This window comes from Salarias fasciatus, chromosome 23 (assembly GCF_902148845.1).
Source record: "Salarias fasciatus chromosome 23, fSalaFa1.1, whole genome shotgun sequence".
In the NCBI taxonomy this organism is placed as follows: domain Eukaryota; kingdom Metazoa; phylum Chordata; class Actinopteri; order Blenniiformes; family Blenniidae; genus Salarias; species Salarias fasciatus.
Genome location: NC_043766.1, coordinates 26,636,046 through 26,657,315, shown reverse-complemented (window position 1 = coordinate 26,657,315; position 21,270 = coordinate 26,636,046). Strand labels below are relative to the sequence as shown.

The 21,270-nt window shown below is 40.2% G+C and overlaps 1 protein-coding gene across 1 annotated transcript in view; it reads right to left on the bottom strand.

The window, feature by feature from the left end:
• Positions 1 to 21,270, bottom strand: part of lrp8 (low density lipoprotein receptor-related protein 8, apolipoprotein e receptor) — a 206,678-nt gene that overhangs the window by 67,351 nt on the left and 118,057 nt on the right. The window lies entirely within an intron of this gene.

Genomic DNA, 21,270 nt, shown 5'->3' with positions numbered 1-21,270 from the left:
CAGCCAAACCTGCCTCATGAGAGAAGCATATATTATGAATTATTAAATATAAGTAAACAGTCTCTGCACAAAACTTAAACCCCTTAGCCTGAATGCAAGCATTACCGCTCAAAGAATGTAAGAGATAAGCACAACTCCGACCATGTTTAGTGCAAGGTCGGGAGAGTGTGAGCTGCAGAAGTCTGGCGTATGAATAATGAGCCAAGTTGGGGCAGAGCTGCAGGTGCATGCCGCAGTGCAGAACCCCCACCAGGAGGGTTAGATCTGCTTGACGTGTGAATGTTTGCACAGAGATACCTTTGAAAAATGAATATTCATGCCCACGTTTGTCTGTTATTTACCCAAAAGTTATGACAAAAAAGTTCGGTGATCTACATATTATATATACAGTATATATATATATATATATATATATATATATATATATATATATATATATATATATATATATATATATATATATACATGTATACATATTAATGTAATTCGCTTGGGATTATGTGTCGGCACTGACAATCCCTGAAGCGACATTATCCAATCCTATGAAGTTTGGACAAATCAATTTGAATCATGTATTCAGAAACGCACTTGTCCTTTGAAGCAGCGCTTCTCTCTGGGCGGCCGACATAACTGCTTCATGCTCTCTCTCTGTTTTACCTTCCCACACAGAGCGCCAAAGGGACTCATTATGATAATAGGCTATTGGATTCCCTGCTAGCTATTACTGCTAGCATGCTAATCACCCCCACTCAGATCTAAGTAATTTAATTAACATGAGCACATAAACAACATCAGCACCATCCCCGTGGAAATTCAGGTGGTTAGGGGGTCGTGTGAGGTGTGAGTGCAAACAAACACTCAGGCAAAGTTATAAAGTGATTATTTTCTAAACTTTCTGTACAAGCAGCAAGAAAGATTATGCTTATAAAACAATATAAACACATTTATATTTATCCCTGAGGTGATAACACGTTGAAAGGCAGATTAATCGCCTTTTTGAATGCTTTCAGGAGTTTTTTTTTTTTTTTTTTTCCTTTCTTCTTTTTGGTGAAGTAGAAGCTTGGTCACTGAGGTGTGATGATTTCAAACAGTGAAACTAATACGAGACTCAAGTTAGCTTGTTTTCCTACATGGACATTGAACACCTTTAAATTTTAGTTCAATCTGTTTACTATCACCTACTGATAGCAATAATTGACTGGGATCTATTATTTTTCACTTGAATTGCTGAGGTTTATTTGAATATATTCACAATATGTCGGTGTCTGCCAGCTATCAGCTACTACATGTCTGATAAGACAGAAGTTAATAGTATCTAATGTCTTTTACAGCTTTCAATCAGCAGTTCACTCCACAATACTGCCTTGTCTGTACAGCAATGCGACCCTCATTACAACTAACAGAACTTGAGGTTTGTTCAGCTGTACCACACAGGCAGTAAAGGAAGCTCAGCTCACACACAACTTTCTCTTCGCCTGACTGGATTTCTTCATCCACTGCTCCTACAAAGCAACAGGCCGACACCAGGCAAAGTGAAGAACATGGTTTGTATAAACTGTCAAAGAGGAGACGAAACATCCGGAGTGTACTGTTGGTATTCAAGCCGATGTCCAGTCCCCACTTAGTGTAGCGCTGCTCTGCGGTTCTGGCTGTTGAAAAACACTGTCCACTCTGGTCGACTTCGTGCTCACACTGGCATGTTTCACTTCCAATAAAATGTAAACACACTGTTACAGTGTCTACACAGGCTTGATGTCAGATTTGAGGAATATTCTGCCGTTAAAACCAATGCAACTCATGAAAAGTTTAACACGTAAGAACTCACCGATCTGAATCCACTTATCAGTGTATGATGCTTCTGAAATCCATCACATCCTCTGTTTGGTGTGCTCACAGCTTTCTCATTGGTGCTGTTTTCAAACTTCCATCAGATTTAATTAGAAGAGCACCAAAGTTTCCAAACGCTCCGTGTGTTTTAAGCTGGCCGCAGGCTGCTTGTTTCGTGCTCACTTGGATGCAAACAGTATTGTTCACACTTCCCAAAGGGACTGCACCAATGGAGTAATTGCACCAGGGTTTTAAACCAGACCAAACGTGACAAGGAATCATCAAAACAGAGGCTAGCACATTTTCAAAATACTTACGTATATATACATATTTTAAAGGTTTGTGAGGTGCCCTTCAAGAATGTACCAACCAACAGTGCTTCAAAGACTGACAAGCTGCCTGGTTTTTGACTGTGCAGCACTGAGACTGCTGGTGATGGCTCAAACCCGCGGATTACAGGACTGAGAGGATGTGCTGCTAAGTCTTGATGTCAGATAGTGCAGGGCACCTTCAAAGAGATCAGGCCTCTCGAGCTGTTTGGCAGCATGTGAAGGACCGACAACGAATTCTGAAGGGACTCTCATAATATTGTAGATCCTCAGCGTAAAACCCCAAGTCAAGACAGGTATAGTGTGGTTACAGAATAGCTATGGCCCACTACATCTATGGTACTACTTTTGTTTGAGCCTCTAATTTATCCAAATGGCTCCGTGGGGACATTCTTCTCTTCTTTTTTTTTCTTCTTCTCTATAGCACCATATCCCTCTTAGATTAGTTCTAGCAAATAAAGTTTAGGGTCTTTAATAATTTTTGATTCATTTTCAGCCCCTTTTAAGACATAAATTAACTCCTTTAGATGGTCCTAAAAGCACATTTAAAGAATAATGACCAAAGTTGAAATAAACCCTCTGTTCCAGAGAGAATACTGTCTCCCGTCCAGGCTCCCCGGCTCTATCTGTGCATGTTTTATTTCTCTGGTTTTACTTCACAGCCAGCTCACAACTTGAAAGAAAAACTTTAGATGGTGGTATTTTCTGTAATGACGGTCCACTTTGTGAACTGCAATTAAACTCATTGCCCTTACAATGACCGCAATTTCCTGGCGGTGGAAAACCACACTCAGTATCTTTCTGGGCACTTACAGTGCTGCACATATGTGTTTACATTATGTGTGATGCAAACCTATAGCAGAAGAATCCCTAAAGTGGGTCTCGAGCCAAAAACAAACCCATACACCACTGCTCATAAAGAGCTATCCCAGCAGCCACAGAAGAGACAGCACAGCCAACACAGAGCAAGGGTCTTAACGTCATGAGTAGGAAGGATGATACTACAACAGCATAAGCCTTTGTAAAGGATCAACTCCTCCAAATGACCAGATTTTTGTAGCTTTCAGTTAACTCACTAATAAATAAAATACATTTTTGGCATCACAATTGAACCCTTTCGGACTGTACTCAGTTATTTACCATTTCGCACAGTGGATCAAAGAGCTCGGAGTGTGTCGGCTCTGGGTTACTTCAATCCCAAGATCATATCACCTGGATAAGTCAAAGCTGGCACACACCGAGCGGACTCTGGCCAATCAGGCAGTGTCGCCGGCGTCTGTGTTAACAGAGCCCCAAGCCAATTCTCAGAATCTAAGGGAGGTGAGACGTGAGAGGAGGTAGGTGCTCGCTAAAATCACACAGATAGATCAGCAGATCGGCGATAGATGTAAGAGTAAAAATCTCAGTTCTCACCAGAAAAGTGGAATCCTCAGTAACAGATTACATGAGGCTACGGTGATACACAGTGAAAAGAAACATGCTTTTAATGTGGTAGTATTACAGAGAAGTAACTTTAAAATCAATAAATATCACAAATAATTGTATCTAAAGGTGTTACAACATTATACTTAATCAGATTTAGTTGGAAAAAAAAATGCTAAAAATCAAGAAGGAGATGAAGAAAATCAGATTGTGGACGCCTGACTCTTAATTAAAGACATCCATCTAATGGATTATTCTACCAATTACAATTTTTAAATAGGTAATCAGTAATCTGTACCTGATTACATCTTGACGGTAACCTTCCCCCATGGGTGACTGTGTTTAACTTGGGGTCAAAGCTTTCTATCCATCCATCCACAGACCCACCACTGGACAGCTAATAGATGGAGGAGCGAGATAGGGCACAGCTCATTGACCTTCATCTGGAGGACAATTGAACCCTCTTCCAGCATGGAGGAGCACATAGCAAGCAGTTAGGAGCTCACACTCACATACACACAGGCACACACACACACACACAGAATGGATTTCCATGCCTTTCAGGGACATAAGATCGACTTACATTAATATCCTGCAGACTTATTTTGATTACTATTTTCCTAACCTCAATCTAAACACGATCTTAGTCTAACGATTAACTCTTCACAGGGAAGTCGTTTAAATAGTTAGAGAAGGAGATATTAACACTCAGGTGAGGCTTAAGACCAATGCAACACCTACTTTGTAATATACCTGACTTTTTAGCATCAGTTCTATAAAACAACAACAAAAAACACAAATTCATGTAGACACTGGATATACATCACTCACTGGGACTGTTGCCAAGCAGGTCATTCAAACTCTGGCGAGGTACAGTGTTCTGCCCCTAGGACACCCCAGAGGGGCGAGAAGAACTATTGAACCACCAACCTTGGAAACTATGTTGTTTTCCAAAAAGAATAAGTCACAACTGCACATAATAATGTATCTGTGGCTCAGGTGGTAACAAGAGTTCTTTACTTTTCCCAAGATCAATAGTTGAGCCAGTCCATCCACCATTACAATGTGGCACTACACACCATGAATGGCAGGCGTAGATACTGCTGTATGAATGTGCGCGTGAATGGGTGAATACACACATGGAGAATGCAGATCATGTTTTCATTGCAATCAGAGCTTCATTTCTTGTCTACTTACTTCTTACTCATGACGACTACTGAAGTCTAAGTTTAATCTGCAACTTCAGGATGATCTTGTTACAAATTTCCTCCTGAAAATACACACTTTCTTCTTGGGAGCTTCTATTTTTGCACACAAACAGACATGAACTCCCATTGGCCAGTTTGCCATCATACCACTGTGTTGGAGGGTATGTGAGCAACGCCAAAAGCAACAACATACATCATCTGATTTCATGTCTTTCAGGGAGAGTGCGTTCATTCACAAATGTGTTCTGCAGACTTGCTTAAAGCTACTGTTACCTAGTGACCCTCGCCAAACCCCAAACCGAACTGAAGATACACCTAAAACATGTCTCTATTTTAAGATATATTATGAAGTGAAGTCTGCACAAACTGCTTTATAAAACTGCATGTTCACACACACACACACACACACGCACACACACACACACAGACACCCTTTACCCAGCTACCTCCTCTACCAGGCAGCTTTACTCTATGAGTCACTGAGCTCAGTGTTTCTGGAGCGAGGAATCCAATCAGACCCTGGTCTAACATGTCAGGCGCTGAACCGTGATGGGGGAGCACGGACATGTGCTCACACACGTACACACGTAATCTCACCCACATACACACACACACACACGAACCTCAGTTCACTAGGTGTGTGAGCCATCTTTGATGGCTGAGGATCAAAGATCAGGTCCCCACAATCAGAGCCAGAAATAAAATATGAACCACACACCGATGTTTGCAAAACGCTACATTTGAGGTGAAGGGAGAAAGCAGCGCTCTCGCTTCAAAATCTGCTAAAAACAGACAGCAACACCTGAAGGCATTTTAGTAGTGAGTAAGCTTAATGGGCCGTATAGTCGACAAGCAACATGTTCGTCTGCTCTATGGAACATCAATGTGTATGCCTTATTTTTCACACAAGAACATCAATAAGAAACAAATCTGTGTTGAGTCAAGCATTCCTCATACTGTCAGAGACATGAAGGCAACTGCAAACAAATAACTCTGTAAGTTCATGGTGATGGATGGAAGTTAAAGAAAACAGATGTATTTTTATCTCTGTGTAATATTTAGCAAACAACCAAAAACAACTAGATGAATAGAGCCATGTGAATATCTCAGCTGCTTTAGGTCTTCATATTTTTACCCATGATCTTTAAAGAGGATTTTTTTTTTGTTGTTTTTTTGAATTCATCCAAAATTCAGTTAAAGGGAAGCTTTACATGGCGTGTCACTTTGCCCCCTCCATTCACCACTGAAAACCTAAATTGTTAAAGCAGGACTCCTCTAACCCAAACAAAGGCAAATGTCATGTCATTGGAAGATAGGAAAATGCCCTTTAGAAACATCATAGCCCTTTACGATAACAGAAAAAGAAAGAAAAAAAAAAAGACAACAAGTGCCGGGGATGTATTCTGCATTTATTAGATTTGTTTAAATTAAAACAGCCACACGGCTCCAGGTGCAGGAGTCACAGGTCTCGCCCACTCCGCCATGTTGACTGCACAAGTACGGAAGCTGGGATCAGTCTGCAATTACATGGTAACGCCTCCTCTTTGGGATACCAATCAACAAAATTACAGCTTACCACTGTTCTTTTTTTTCAAACTTGTCTGAAAGTCAGTCCAAAATTGCCAGGCATATAAATGAAAGTGAAAACTGACTCAAGTAATTCCAAAAGTGATATCTTCTTTTTCTTGAACTCAACAACCCCACAGCAGTCAAGACAAATCGTCATGTACTGAGTCAGTGTTTTTAGGGGAAGGTGCCTAATGTAGCATTTTCTGTATATCAGGGACCATTACCCTTGATATCAGTAAGACAGCAAACTGTAAAGGGGGGGGGGGGGGGGGGGGGGGGGACTTAGTGTTGATGTCTTTGTAACGCCTGTAATGATGCTGCTGAGCAGGTTTTGGGGGCAAACAACCAAAGACAGTGGCAGTCTTTCCTTATTGTTTTGTTAGGACACATTTCCACCAGAATCTGTAAAGTGGATGCCAGAAAATAAATATAGAGACCTTCTTAAAATGTTTGCAACAATAGTCACTGTATTAGTGACGTCCAACAGCAGTGACGTTTGACAACAGTATGGTTGAAAACCAGCTGATAATTTCAAAATTGCTTAACGAGAATATCAGAGAGTGAAACATAAACTTTACTGAAGGGAAGTGGTTGGATAGATAGATAGATAGAGAGATAAAGAGATAGACAGACAGACAGACAGACAGATAGATAGACAGATAGATAGATAGATAGAAGTTAGCAATGATCTGAATGAGTTTGGTAAAGGAAAAATTGCTGCAATGGCTGTAAGGCTGAAGCTTTTGTCTTCCTGATCTGTGGTGGTCACACATCTACCTAAATTACTATGGACAGCCATGGTTCATTGATTTTTGAAATATTAGTTCGTCAAACAGAGAAAAAAATGCTGGTTTAGAAATCTATCGTATGGCTGTTCAGAAAGAGATTTCCTTTACACAAATATTAAATCACCAACGGTTTATTGATTAGCTTTCAATCCTCAGTGAGATTGCCAGGTCACAATGCTTTTCATGCCTGAGTTAAACTCACCAATAAATACAAAGGACGTGTCCCGCACACGCCAGCATTATCGCATGAAAAACTGGCCCAGAGGTTCAATCACAAGTAAAGGCCTCAGCAAACTGGACTGATTCTTGTTTAAATAAGGCAGGTCTCTATCTTACACCTGTACATACTTCCGTCAAGCCCCTTTCACACTGACCAACTCCCTCCGCCGCGGTGTGCGGATGGCCGCAGTAACTGACAGCAGTGCTTTATGGTGTGTGATTGTATGAGAAGCAATTTGTTGTTGAAAAAGAAAAAAAAAAAAAAAAAAAGGAATAATTTGTGTTTGCACACTGATGTGCATCACTGCCGGATGCTGGCAGAGTGTCCTTCTTGTGCAGGTGGACAGTCTACGCATATAGTGTGCGTAAAACCACAGATTAACGCTTTACAGTTGTGCGAAGTTGGCAGAAGAATGTCGTGGACTGATCTCATTGATGTCTAGCATGGACGGTGGGCAAACTGAGTTACAAATAAAAGACATTTCGTATGACATTATATGCAGATTGGCCTGTATGACCCTGTATGCATGTGTAAAAGTGTAAAAGTGTAAAAAGTCCCGGTGAATCATCATTTCTACCAGTGATTTTCAGGAGAGAGGAACATGGACTGCATATTAACCTGGAAGGAGTTATTTCACACCATCAAAGAACCGATACTGCTGCCACATATCTACTGACTGACAATGAGAAAGAATAAATGGATATGGGAGAGAAGAAAGTTTGGAAGGTGGAGAAGACACAAGGAGGTGGAGAAGTTGATTGCAGATTGAAGATATTGGAGATTGATCTTGCTCTGTTCAGGTATAACTCCACACCTGCCAGCCCGCCACAGTCCGCAATAAAAAATGAAAGATGTTTCATATTTTGAAAGAAAAAATGTTTCGCACAGTCTCGGAAAGCTTCGGACAGTGGTGTATTGATTTTGCATCTCATTTTCATGGCAGCGTCTAAAAGAGCTCGGCGGAGCGAGTTCGTCAGTGTGAAAGGTGTATCAGCATCAAAAATACTCTGAAAAATGAAGTAATAAAACTACAAAATCACTAAAATCACTGGCAAAGCCCTCTAACTTCATCTCCACTGTATGATCTCCCCGATAGAGACGTTATCTTCACCAGCAGCAGCTACAGCGTGGAAGCTCTGAGTAAAAACATGTCAAAGTGAGTGTGAAAAGTCAGAGAAAATAGCGCCTCGATGTAACGTGGCACCGGCGCCTCGGGAATCTGAGTGAAAATGGCAGCTCAGATGAAGAGAGGAATGGCACAAAATTCACTGCGGGACTGAGACTCTGTATGTAACCTGATTGGTATACATGAGGGAAAGTCTTCTCTTAACCACCTTCATGATGAGTCGGGACTGTGGGGATTGAACACACACACACGCACACGCGCACACACACACACACACGCAGCATCAGAAGGGCAGCATACTGAACAGGCAGGATATTTCAACAGCTCAATCACAATGCCATCTGACAGCACTGAATTGAATATTAACTCGCTCACACACAATCACAATAGACAGAGGGGTGGTGTGTGTGGTGTGTGTGGTGTGTGCAGGTGACGTGTGATGAACGCCCTTGTGAGCGTATACGTGCAGGCGTGTCTGTTGACATAATGTGTATGATGGGTATCGTTTGTCAAAGTATTTCACGTAAGTCGTAAACCATTCAGTGTGGAATATGAAACTGGCGTGGCTGCATGGTCACGGCTCAGAACGGCTCCATGTTTTATCAGAATCTCCATCGTCAAAACACAAACGGCACAAAAGAAGATGTGTCTGTGGACACACCAACCTTAGAGTTAATTGTATTCCCTTGCATAATTGTCAAGCACTAAATCTATGAATATATAAGAAACAGGTCTTTGTGATTTAGTGCAATGATTGGGTTTCCATAACAAAACTAGGACCTCATGGACCCTGCATAATAATTACTTAATTACCATTTGTGATAGCTTTTCATTTTGATTGCTGTCAGGTTTGATCTCTCTCCAATTAGGAATCTATTTTCCCATTATACACAAAATCACAAAAACAAGCACATTACAAGCTCAATCTTCGATAGAAATCTATAGCTATACCGTGGTACCATTATGTTTGACAGTCTGCTAGAAAACAACTATTAAAAAACGTGTTTCATAATATAATAATATAATGATCATGCTTCAGCTGACTGCAATGAGTTTGAAATTGCTGACATTTTAAGAAATAATAAGACTGGAGAAATGTATTGTTTTCTGTGGTTAATCATAGGTTAGCATTACTATGGATATCCAAACTAAAACTCAGAGAACACTCAATTACTTTTTGGAATGCAGTAAAAACAACAACAACAACAAAAAAAGCATATATGTAAATTGTGAAAAACTGTAAATTGTGTTGAAGTCTGCCATTCCTAAAAGTTGGCACAAATTAAAACTAGCACGTAAATGCAACCATAAATACAACAATAAACAGTAAACTGAGGAGCAAGCTTGTGTTAACAAATTCAGTTCTTTGATTTTATATATATATATATATATACACATATATATACATATATATATACATATATATATATATATATATATATATATATATATATATATATATACAAATATACACACACACACACACACACACACACATATATAGAGATAGAGACAACCGATATATGTGTGTGTGTGTGTGTGTGTGTGTGTGTTAGGACTGGACACTCACTGCTTCCTTAACGCTGACAAATATTTTTATCTGGCGTTTCCTCATGTAGGTACAAAGGAAAGGAAGAAGCACTTTATTAATCATGTGTGAAAAAGTGAGCTGTTAGCAGCACACATTAGCCTGGTAGTTAAAGCCAACATCCAAAGTAAGTACACCTTCCTTTCTTTTTTTTTTTTTTGGCAAAAAAAAAAAAGGCATAAAAAGATTGAGTTGCAGGGAATAATATTAAGCAGCAGCTTTAAAACTGTAGCCTGTATCAATTAACTAGATACTGCATGAGCAAGTATGGGCCTAACTAATAATTTGAGCCACAAACTATGCAGGAGTGCATATTATAAATCAGACCAAACTGACCATTTAAACAACCTGAAATTCTGCACAAGTTAAGCTTTCTTGATCATAAAGCACTGGAAAAGTGGTATTTTTGCAAACTGTCAGAGATTACATACTACTAAAATTTGTTGACGTCCTGTTGTTACATTAGAGGGTCACCCTGGTGAATACAAGAGGCTGATTATTTAGGGGTTCTTAAGGTCCATTGATATTCAAGACTTTTAAAGCCTGGGAATGTGTTGCTTGATTTGCTGATCAGATCAGAGAAAAAAAAAAAAGGAAAAAAAAAAAAAACTCTCACTCTGTCTTGTCTTGTTGCACATCGTTTTGACGGGAGATGTGTTTCCCATCTTGTTCAATATTCAGACCCGCCAGCTTCACTGTCATTTCTGTGTGAAACTGTGAGAGTGCACAAGTGTGCATGTGAAAGGGAGGGTGAGTGATTCATGTGTAATGTTCTTAAAGCTATCATAGGAAGAAAACAGTCTGAGACTGTAGTGTAACCGCCTCTGGCTGCCCAGTGAGAGTGTTTGAGCGCTGGTGCTCCATTACCGCACACCTACGCACATGGTGGAGCAATCAGAGGATTATAAATGAAGGAGCATGTAATGGGAAGAAACTCTAAGACAAGAGGCTAGCTCCACATTATGTCTCTGCCGTCACCTCTTTCAATGGGAACGTGGGTGAAGCAACATAAAAGAGGCAAAATCACACATTACTTGTGTGAGTACACTGTTATTTGTCTTCCTGCAGTGGTTATCAAATAATAGAATCAAAGCTACATTTACCGTACAACTGCCCTGCACCAAAATACTAAATACACAACTTCAGAAGAGGCTGTAAACAAATTAACTTTTTTGTGTGTGCACTGATTATGTCTTGTTGTGTTTAATGAAGGTGAGGAAACTGCTGAAGCTGTTTGGTGACATTTCATAATATGGGTGCATTCATGAGTAACTCTGAAGTAGGAAGAAGTTCTGACTGACAAGTGGGAAACACATCTGAAGATGGTCAGACCTTGAACTTTTCATTCAGATAGTGGGAAAGTGTGGAATACTTCAGAAGATTAGCACTTCAACCCATCCAAACTTACCGGAGTGAAAGGGAAAATAGCCAGACCAGAATATTCTAGCAAATGTAGTTTACCAGCAACAAAATACAACAGTAACTTCATGCATCTAGAAGATAAATCCAACTAAACTAATCATGCTCTGTTGACCCGCTTGGGGAAGATTCTTTCCCGGAGCTGGTCGGGGTCAAAGCTTTTGTTTAGGGACCCATGGTGGTGGTCTGTCCACTGTGGAGGCTGAGCCCAGACTGTATATAAGAGGTGGGCGGAGTAAAGCGACTTTACCCACAACGTTCTGAAATCACGTTTTGAGAATCTGAGACGTCGCCATACCGAACACATGAAACCTGATGTAAATATGACTGGTCAAGACAAGCGCATGACTGCATCACATGGCCAGGGGAGGCGCTGAGACAGGGTGATTTATGCAAAACTTTAACTCAAAAAAATTATCAACAGATGACTTATATGAAATTCAGAGTCTGGTCAAGCCAACACGGTTGTTGAAACTAGTGATGAAGACCAAAACATGTTCTGAAGCTGGGCTTTTAATGTGTTTATTTGCACTGTGATATTCACCATTTTTTAAAGGGTTCCAATGGAACTTGTGTTCTTTTCAAAACCAACATCACCCCCCGCCCAAACAAACCAAAACAAACAAAGTGATCAGACATTCACATTAACCAAGAATATCATCCAGTCCCATCAGTTCTATAATGTAAGACTGTGAGATTAGCCGTTTGTGACATGTGAACATAAGCCCACTTCCAGCCTGAGCCAGAGAGCCACCATGACTGACAATCAGCTGGCTAAGATACACAAACAAAATACAGTTTTTGTGTTTCTTTTTGCATTTCTGTTGATTTGATTACTGTCATTTGATTGTTTTGAAAGTCTTTCTAATACTTTTGAACAGAACTGTCTCTTGCGTTTAGCAGTTACAAATGTACAAATTCATGTGTTCTTCATATAGGCTGCGACTGGATCATGAACAGCGTTACAGCCCTAAATCTGATCGAATGGTGAATTCAGAGATAGAAACGTTTCCGTGACGTGGTTGTGAAGGGATCAGCTTGATTCATTATTGTTCATGTAACCATGACGACCACTACCACAGCAGAAAAGGTCTTATATAACATTTCTCTGAACACAGACAGTGGGGAAAAAAAATCAATTTTATTTGACCTTACTGTTACATATAACAACACTGATCACAACTTTTGGCTGAGCTGGAGCACTAATATTTAGCCCAAGTTTTTGGATTAAAGAACAGGCCCTTTTTTGTGTCAACCTGTAAATTCAAGTCTGGGCTGAGCAAAATTACTCAGGGAGTTCCTCAAGGCACCACCCAGGGCCCATTTCTGTTTAACATTTACATACTTCTATTTCGTACAATGGAAGGGAAAAATGGGCTATCGTAATTTTACAGATGAAACACAGATTTTCATCACTTGTTTACCAGCACTGAGTGAATTTCAACTGGGAACTTCCCAACTGGAAACGTTTCGAGATTCTTGCTCCTTTAAAGCCATAAAAGAACCAGGATTCAGCATCGGCAGAGATGAATGAGCAATTCCTCAAATTTTAAAGCGAATATAAAGAGAGTGCAACGAGAAGTGCAACACCTGCAGTGATGGCTATTTGTTCCTCTGCTATTGTATTTTACACATTATGCTTTTGTACAGTGTACCACACACACACACACACACACACACACACACACACACACACACACACACACACACAGGCACGCATCGTCTACCTCTCCTCCTCCACTACTCTGTGCCCTGCAATAAAACTCCAGCTAACATATCCCTGGTGGGCATCGATTCAGCAGCAGCTTGTTGTAATGTAACACAGCGGCAAAGGCTGACGTGAAAAGAGCAACAGGTCCCCGGGGCCTGCGGGAGCCTCTCTGACAACCGTCTTTCCCTCAGCCTGTCTCTCTGTTAATGTTGCGCCCCCCCAACCCCCCCCAAAAAAAACACACACACACTCTGGAGCCGTCAACAACAGAATGCAGAAATGATCTGTTGTGAGACAAAAGGCACTGCAAAAAAAAAAAAAAAAAGATAACAAACAAACAAACAAACAACAACAAAACCAACGTGCAGCGCAGAAACATGAAAAGACATATGTTGTGAACATGTCTCCATACCTTCAATGACTATCAAAGACCATGTGCAGACCACGTGCAGAAAACGGAGCTCTGCAAGTCATGCATCCATATTCTTATATAAGTGAACAAGTGATTATGAAACATCAAGGGCAGCAATTTCAAAGAACAACAAACGAAGCAGGGGTTTGTTTTATAATTTGAGAACCAACAAACACATTTCCTTTTGCTTTAATGTTGCACCTTAGCTGGAACTTTAATTATAAATCGTGTCTGGATTGCATTTTGCTCATCTGGGATTATATTGAACAGTGTTTAATACAGGAAAACACAGTAAAAAGAAATCTTTGATGTAATAAACTGGTTCAAAAACCAACGGGCCTGACCTGAAGCTTGTGGTAGAGCTAAAAAGGATTATCAAGAACTTCAAGAGAGCTGGACTCCCAGAGCACTACAATATGTCGGCCACACCACAACGATGCAACAAACAAGTCTCAACTACATGTTAATTTAAAAAAACTTGTCAAAAGTTTAGCTTACTACAACAATCTTATATTTTGAAATGCATTTTGTGATCGATTCAATCTTATTATTTGAGACATGAAGGGAGCTCACCTGCTGAGAGTGTGTATAATGCTACGCAATTCGGTGGACATTAAATAAAAACTTTGACTCATTCCTCTGCTTTCCTGAGCAAGTCAAGCTAGAGAGAAGAGACCACTTTTCCTTTCAACTGTTTCACTTTAAATGTTCACTTTAAACTCATAAAGCACTTTTCCGTAAACATGAGCACATCCTCTTTGAAAACACCCACACTAGACAACACGAAAAGGGGAAGTTTTCACCTCCACCAACACCCTTAAGCATGCAAACACATGGCTTACAGTGGATGTGTGCCGAGACGAATGCAATTTCACATTAACATAAATTAAAGGCTCATAAACTTTCTTCAGAGACCTTCTCAAAATGTAATAAAGAACCCCTCTTCCTGGATCCATGTTTTATTCAACATTTGGATATGCTCAATTAGCAGACCGAATTAACATGAGCTGCTGTTGACGGAGGGAGGAGAGAGCGGGTGGAAGCACGGAAGAGGAGGAAAGTGGTCATAATGATGATGGTGAGGATGGGGGGGTGACTTGTAGATTTGAATAAAAGTGAGCATTGATTTTGGATTTCTTTTTGTTTTTCTTCTTGAAAGCATCACCGTTTTAATATTTCAAGATGGGATGACGAGGGTATCTGTTGTTCAGTTTATTTGTGCTCTTTTGATTACAGAATGTGAGGCATGTGCTGCAGGAGAATCGGCACTGCTAAAAATCCAGTCTGTCAGTGCAATTTATTCATACATTATTCTACTAATGGTCGACTGCTTGATCACGTAGCTGTGCCTCGTTATCTGTATTTGCTTATTTGTTTCTTTGTTATAGCTCTGTGTGGGACATAAAGTGCAAATCTGTTTTCTAATAATGGATCTAACAGCAGAAGCATAATCAGATTTCTGCCTCCCAAGTCGAGTGGTGGTCTGATTTATGTCTAAACCTGCTGTTTTTAAAAAGAAAATGTAAATTGAGAGGAGAAAGATGAGCACCTGGTAGACTCTCTGGCCGCTTGTAAAAACAAATGTGACAAAGTGCAATAATAGGCAGTTTAGCTTGAGATTGTCAGAGCAGTTATAAACTAACAGTGTGTTCTTTGATGAGGTTGTAATTTGCATTAAGGTTGAGCTAGACTTCTAACGAAGAGAAAGGTCTGCAACATTGGCCAACTGTTAGACCTGCTATGATGTTCGATACTGGCAAAGCTTAACAGACAGGAAGCTGAGCTGGAGGAAGCGCAGATGAATATCTTGAGATTTTTATATGGACAGAGCAGGATTAAACATGAAGAGACAGGAGAGGCAGCAAAGGTTGAACAGTTTAGCGATTAGATACTGATTGAGATGGCTCGGACATGTGTTGAGGAGCGGCGGTTGATACAGTAAACGAAGGACGGAAAGGGAGATTTGTGGATGCAGTGGTTGGTGTGACAGTGGCGGAGGCAGTGGGGAGGCCGAGATGATCTGCTGTGGTGTCACCTGAGAGGAGGGGCAGTCGGAAGATGAAGGAGAGGTATGTTTCTGAAATTGATTTTGTTTTTATTAGTTAATAGTACCATAACATTCCTGTGTAACCCTGCTTGAAATCACTTGCATGGTAGCAAACACAGCCTATAATAGTTTAAACAGACTGGGAAAAAAAAGAACTATTTTGCAAAGGCAACACGGGATGTTGCAGGTCAGTTAAAACTGCTGCTCTAATCTACTGACAATTACAGTGTATCTTCAGGATCACATGAACTGCAGGGATATAACAAGATGCTTCTGAAAAGCATTAAAACTGGTTATGTGGAACCAGTTCGATCCATCCCACCCATCCATCCATCTGTCACCTCCCTAGTCAAAGAGTGACCTCTACAACTATATAAAAAAAACAAAAAAAAAAACACTGTTATTATGGTGGAAAAACGCTGTTTTCTGAATCAATATGTTGCTGCTATTGTGTACTAAAAACAGCATGTTTCGCATCACTGTAAAAAAATAACAGTCTTTAAAGAATGTAGTTTGTTCAATGGTTCAATGGTTCTTTCTTTTGATTTTTTTTTTTCTCGAAAATGTTGTGTGATCTCCAGTAACGCAGGTGTGCCTGTCTCCTCCTGTCAGATGAACTTCGAAATATTCATCACGTTTTCTTTTTTTTCTTCCAATCACTAAATGATAGATCAAAAGCTGAACTCTGCAGGTTATCTTCACAGAAGGACTCCCATCACATGCCATCCACTCTCAAACTGCACCAGGCAGGAAATCAATTATCATCAAGACCCCCCTATGAAATATTTCACAGCTTATATCAACCACTTTATTTTTCACCGCGATAAGGGACAGAAGCTCTCATCGGTCAGACAGATGAAAGACAAAAGAAAGAATATACGGTCTCTAATTGCCCTTTGTGCCAATACACGGACATGAAAAGGGAATATAAAAACCCGGACAGCCGAGTTCACGCTGATGTGTCAGAGAGACAGAGACGGGAGGAGAACAATGCAGTGCAGCTCGAGGTTATAGGACTGCATCAGCAGTGGCTGTTGGTCTCATTAGGTTCCAGCTTGATCAGACTGTGTGTGTTGAGGGCTGACGATTTTGACTCTGGGGATGGGGCGAAACTAAATGTGAGCGAGATGATAATGGGAATGATAAGTGAGAGAGTAAAAAAGAAACAAATCTAAAAAATAAAAGTTCCTCCCTACATTGACAAAAAATATGTTAACTTTTTAACGTAGCAGAGCCAGGAAATATTGTAGATTTTATGCATTTGAATCAGTTGAGCTGCTAAATATTGTGAAGAAGCTTCTAGTAAAGAAATCTTCTCTGAGCTGGTTATCAGTCATATTATATCGTCAATGGGTTTTGATTTTAACTGCACTGAATGGCAAGAGCGTAGCAGACAGCCACAGGTTTCTGTCTTTCCATGTGTTACAGCACTTTCAGTATTCAATAATATGTGTTTTATCCCTTTATCGTCTTTATCCTGAGAAAAGGTAAAAGACACACAGTTCACAGACCATCACAGGCTAACAGCAGCAGACATCACGCATACGCTCGCACACAGGCCTATGGACATTTACAGTCACCAATTAACTCCTGATTGTAGAAAAGAACTTGAAACACCCGCAATGAATCCAAGCGAATGTAGAAAGTTCACACAGGAAGGCCCTGGCCTGGCATCGAACCAGGACCGTCTCACTGTGAAGCCAGGTCGCAACGGATACAACCTGCGTCCTCTAAAATGTCAAATGTTTAAAAGGAATAAACTGTCAACTGGAAAAAAAGAACGGATGAAAGAAAAGTGAGAATATTTAAGACTTAAGCTCACATGGAGACAGATTTGATCCCAGCAAACAATAAACCACAGTCAGGGCACAACGCCGACACAGAGACTAGTGGGTGAAAAACAGAGCAAAACAAAACACACAAATAAACAAATGAAAAACACCCACACCTGGAAAAGGAGGTAAGGTACTTTATTTTCCGCGGGTTTTAAGGTAAGGTAAGGTAAGGTACTTTATTTGTCATTATACAGTGAATGTACAATGAAACTCTTCCTCTGCATTTAACCCATCCTTCGATGCTGCTAAAGCATTCCATAAGGAGCAGTGGGCGCTGGGAGCGCCCGAGGACCATCTCCAGATGTGGAGTCAGGCTGATGGTCAGAATCACCTGACTGGAGGACTGACCTATCATGCATGCTATCAGTTGATGGGGGAAACCGGAGATCCTGGAGGAAACCCATCCAGACACGGGGAGGAACATGCAAACTCCACACAGAAAGGCCCACACGGTCCAGGGATCATACCCGTGACATTCTCGCTGTGAGGCAAGAGCGCTAACCACTCATCCACCGTGCTGCCTAAGAGAATATGCAAACTGGAGCCAGATAGACTCTGGCCAGGAATTGAACCAAGGTTTTGTCACTGTGCGGCGGGAGACGTCAATGTAAGCAAGAAAACTGGGGCGTTTAACAACATGTAAGACAGGAAGTTCAGCAGGAAAGAAGGAAAAAAGATGAAAGAGAAAAAAAGATATATCACTTCAACCGATGATGCTTCTAAACCGCCGGGTCCCTCATTGGAAATAAAGGATAATTGTCAAGTGCCGACCCTCAGCAGTGCAGAAGGAGGCGCATGGCTGCTCAGAGTGTGCTCTTGTGACTGCTGTGGTGAGCGAGTATTTATGTTTTGGAGACAGCACTGGCTGATAGTGTAAGAAGATCCACAGGGATGTTTACTTTTTAGGTTTTTGTTGTTAGATTATTGCACCATCCCAAAGGTTTTCAAAGTGAGGCGATTTAACAACTCAAAATGCATTAAAATTTCTTATTGCTGCCTCTGCAATCGATGAAGTTCATTAAAAAACAATGAGAGAGTTTAACGGCGGTTGGTAATCTCACAATATACGTTTGTGTGTGCATTATTAATTATGCATGCACGCACACGTACGTGTGCTTCACTTTCAGCATGAGAATGTCTGAATGTCAAAGTGCCTCAGGGATGTTGGCAGCATTATGGAAACACTACAACATTCATAGCACACACAACCTCGTTTCTCTACCTCTGCGAGGACTCTCCCTCGCTACGTTCGCTGTCCGCCCCAACACTGACCTCTGGTACATGTGCGACATCTGGCCGCAATGTCTTCACCGTCAGTCTGTTCAGGGGGAATCAGCCTGACAGACAGTCTGAAAGTCACTCTGACAAAGATGCTCACACCAGATGGAAAGACTCACAATACAGGAGACGGGTTACACAAAGGGGCAACTTTTGAAATCTAATCTGTATTCCTTGAAAAATGCAGCGTGTGCATGTGTGAGTGTTTGTTTCAGGTTCATAATCAATAGTGCTGTAGGCCAGATGTTTTCCATGATGAAAATCAATAGTGCTTTTCTAGCTTTGATACCAGCTGTGGGAAGGTAGGCCTGGCAGCAGTGAAGTCCACACGAATCTGTGTAAATATACAGAAAATGTGAGGAGGGTGATGAATGATTAACAGAAGAGTCTGCTCTTTGAATTCTCAAACTGCTTCATTACACTGTCGGGGTTTTTTGAGGAAGCTTGATTTCTGTGTGGGGATGTGAGGACATTCAAAGTGACTAACAGAAGCAGTATGACTTTATACAAGTCGCCAGCTGATATCTAACCTCTAAACGGCTGCCCAGGCTTAAAACTGAAGTTTTAAATTCATCCAGTCACACTACTTTTATAGCAGCTGTCGTGCAGGTTAATATCATTCAAATTGCTTCAGAGAAAGGATAAGATGACATTAAGACAAACTGAGTGAGGACAAAAAAAGAACTAAATGGACAAAAAAAAAAAAAAAAAAGCTCCTAAAATGTGAGCATTTATTATAAAAGCTCAAAATATTGAGATAAAGGCTCACAGTTGGGGCTCACTCAGCTCATCCTGAACCATTAACTTAGGTATGCTGCTGTATGTTTCGACTATTGGACATCGTCAGTAAAGTTTATCACACTGACTCCTCTGACTTTTTCATCAGTGTTTCTCTCCGCCTTTACCGTTTCATGCATCTTTTATTGTGATGCTAACGGCTTCAGCTCAAAGATTTCTGGTTCCATCAGTCTTAGATATGTCAGCTGTTTTGTTTCTTGGTCGTTCTTGTTTTAACTATTGACAGATCCCAATCAATCAAGACAGATAACGTTTGAGTCTGGCTGTGACGGAGTTTTTCTCCTATGAAAAAAAGTCACATTATTTCTTATTCTTTGCCATCTTCCTGAATGGGAGAGTTAGGTACAGTACGGCACTATGTGAATAAAACATCTGAACTGAATAAAACAGAATAGGTCCTGACTAAAACCTGATTTTTTTTCCCACGGTGGAGGTGATCTTTCGATCTTTCCCTCCTTCCATTTGCTCCTGAAAGACCTTTGAAAAACTGAGCGACAGTTTATAAAGAGAAGAGAGAAGGTCTGTTTCTCACACACATCTCGTGTCAAAAGCAGTTTTGACTTTTTTTAAAAGATATTTCTTTGCGTTTGAAAAAGAAAAAAAACACTGAATTGAATTAAATCACCTTATAGGAGGGATTCATTGTAAAAATTCTACAATCTTGTATAAACCACCCTGAATCAAAGAGAAGCTCTGCAGGTCCTTTCTCCACCGCTGTGATTCTCGCCAGCTGTGCTCCTGGTAGACCAATAACGTGCAATGCCCCCTTTCTAACATTGCAATAAGCTGCACACATACCCATATTCAGAATTATTCATTAACATTATATTGGTTATACTGCTGCAGAATTTTCACGTGCACATATGTATATATCTTGTATTTTCACTATTTATTTATTTATTTATTTATTTATTTATTTATTTATTTATATGTTATTTATTTATCAATATGCATTTTTGTCATGTATTGCACTTGCACTATATCTCCTTATGTGGATATTTTTATCATAGTTATGTTTGCACAGCTTTCTTTTAATAATAGTTTCTCTGTTTAGTGTGTGTATCCTTGTGTGTAATGCAGCTGACAACACTGGAAATTTCTCCACTGTGACATAAATAAAGGCATATCTACTCTAAGCAAATCCAATCTAATATAATAGAATCTGATAATGTGTTGATAAGAATAAACATTAAAAAAGAGCATTTAATGGGAACAAATATTTCTTTTTTTTAACCTCTTGAAGTTTTTATACAAATAACAAATAATACATGATCTTCTTTTATACTGTTTTCAAAGGCACTGTTTACATAGTACACAGTGGTACGTGGACTAATTGACAATAAATTGTGATCTAATCAATATAAGTCAGAGGTATAAATTAACACAATTGCTTAAACTATAAACCTTTTGAACACTTGTTGATGAAACTCGATCAGGTGAAAGTGTGAAGCAAGATTCAACGATAAAACACTCAAACTCCGTGACTGTGCTATTCTCAGAAAGCAATTACTAATGCGATCCATGCCCGGCTAAAGTCAGATCATTCATGACTTACAGTCTCAAAATGCTGATCTGCGTAAAGCTAAATAAATAAATAATGTTGCTGAGTGCAGGATGCTCCTTATGGCCTAAAATAAAAACCTCCCTTCACTCAAAGTGGTTAACATCTTTCTTCATGAGTGTACTGCTGGCC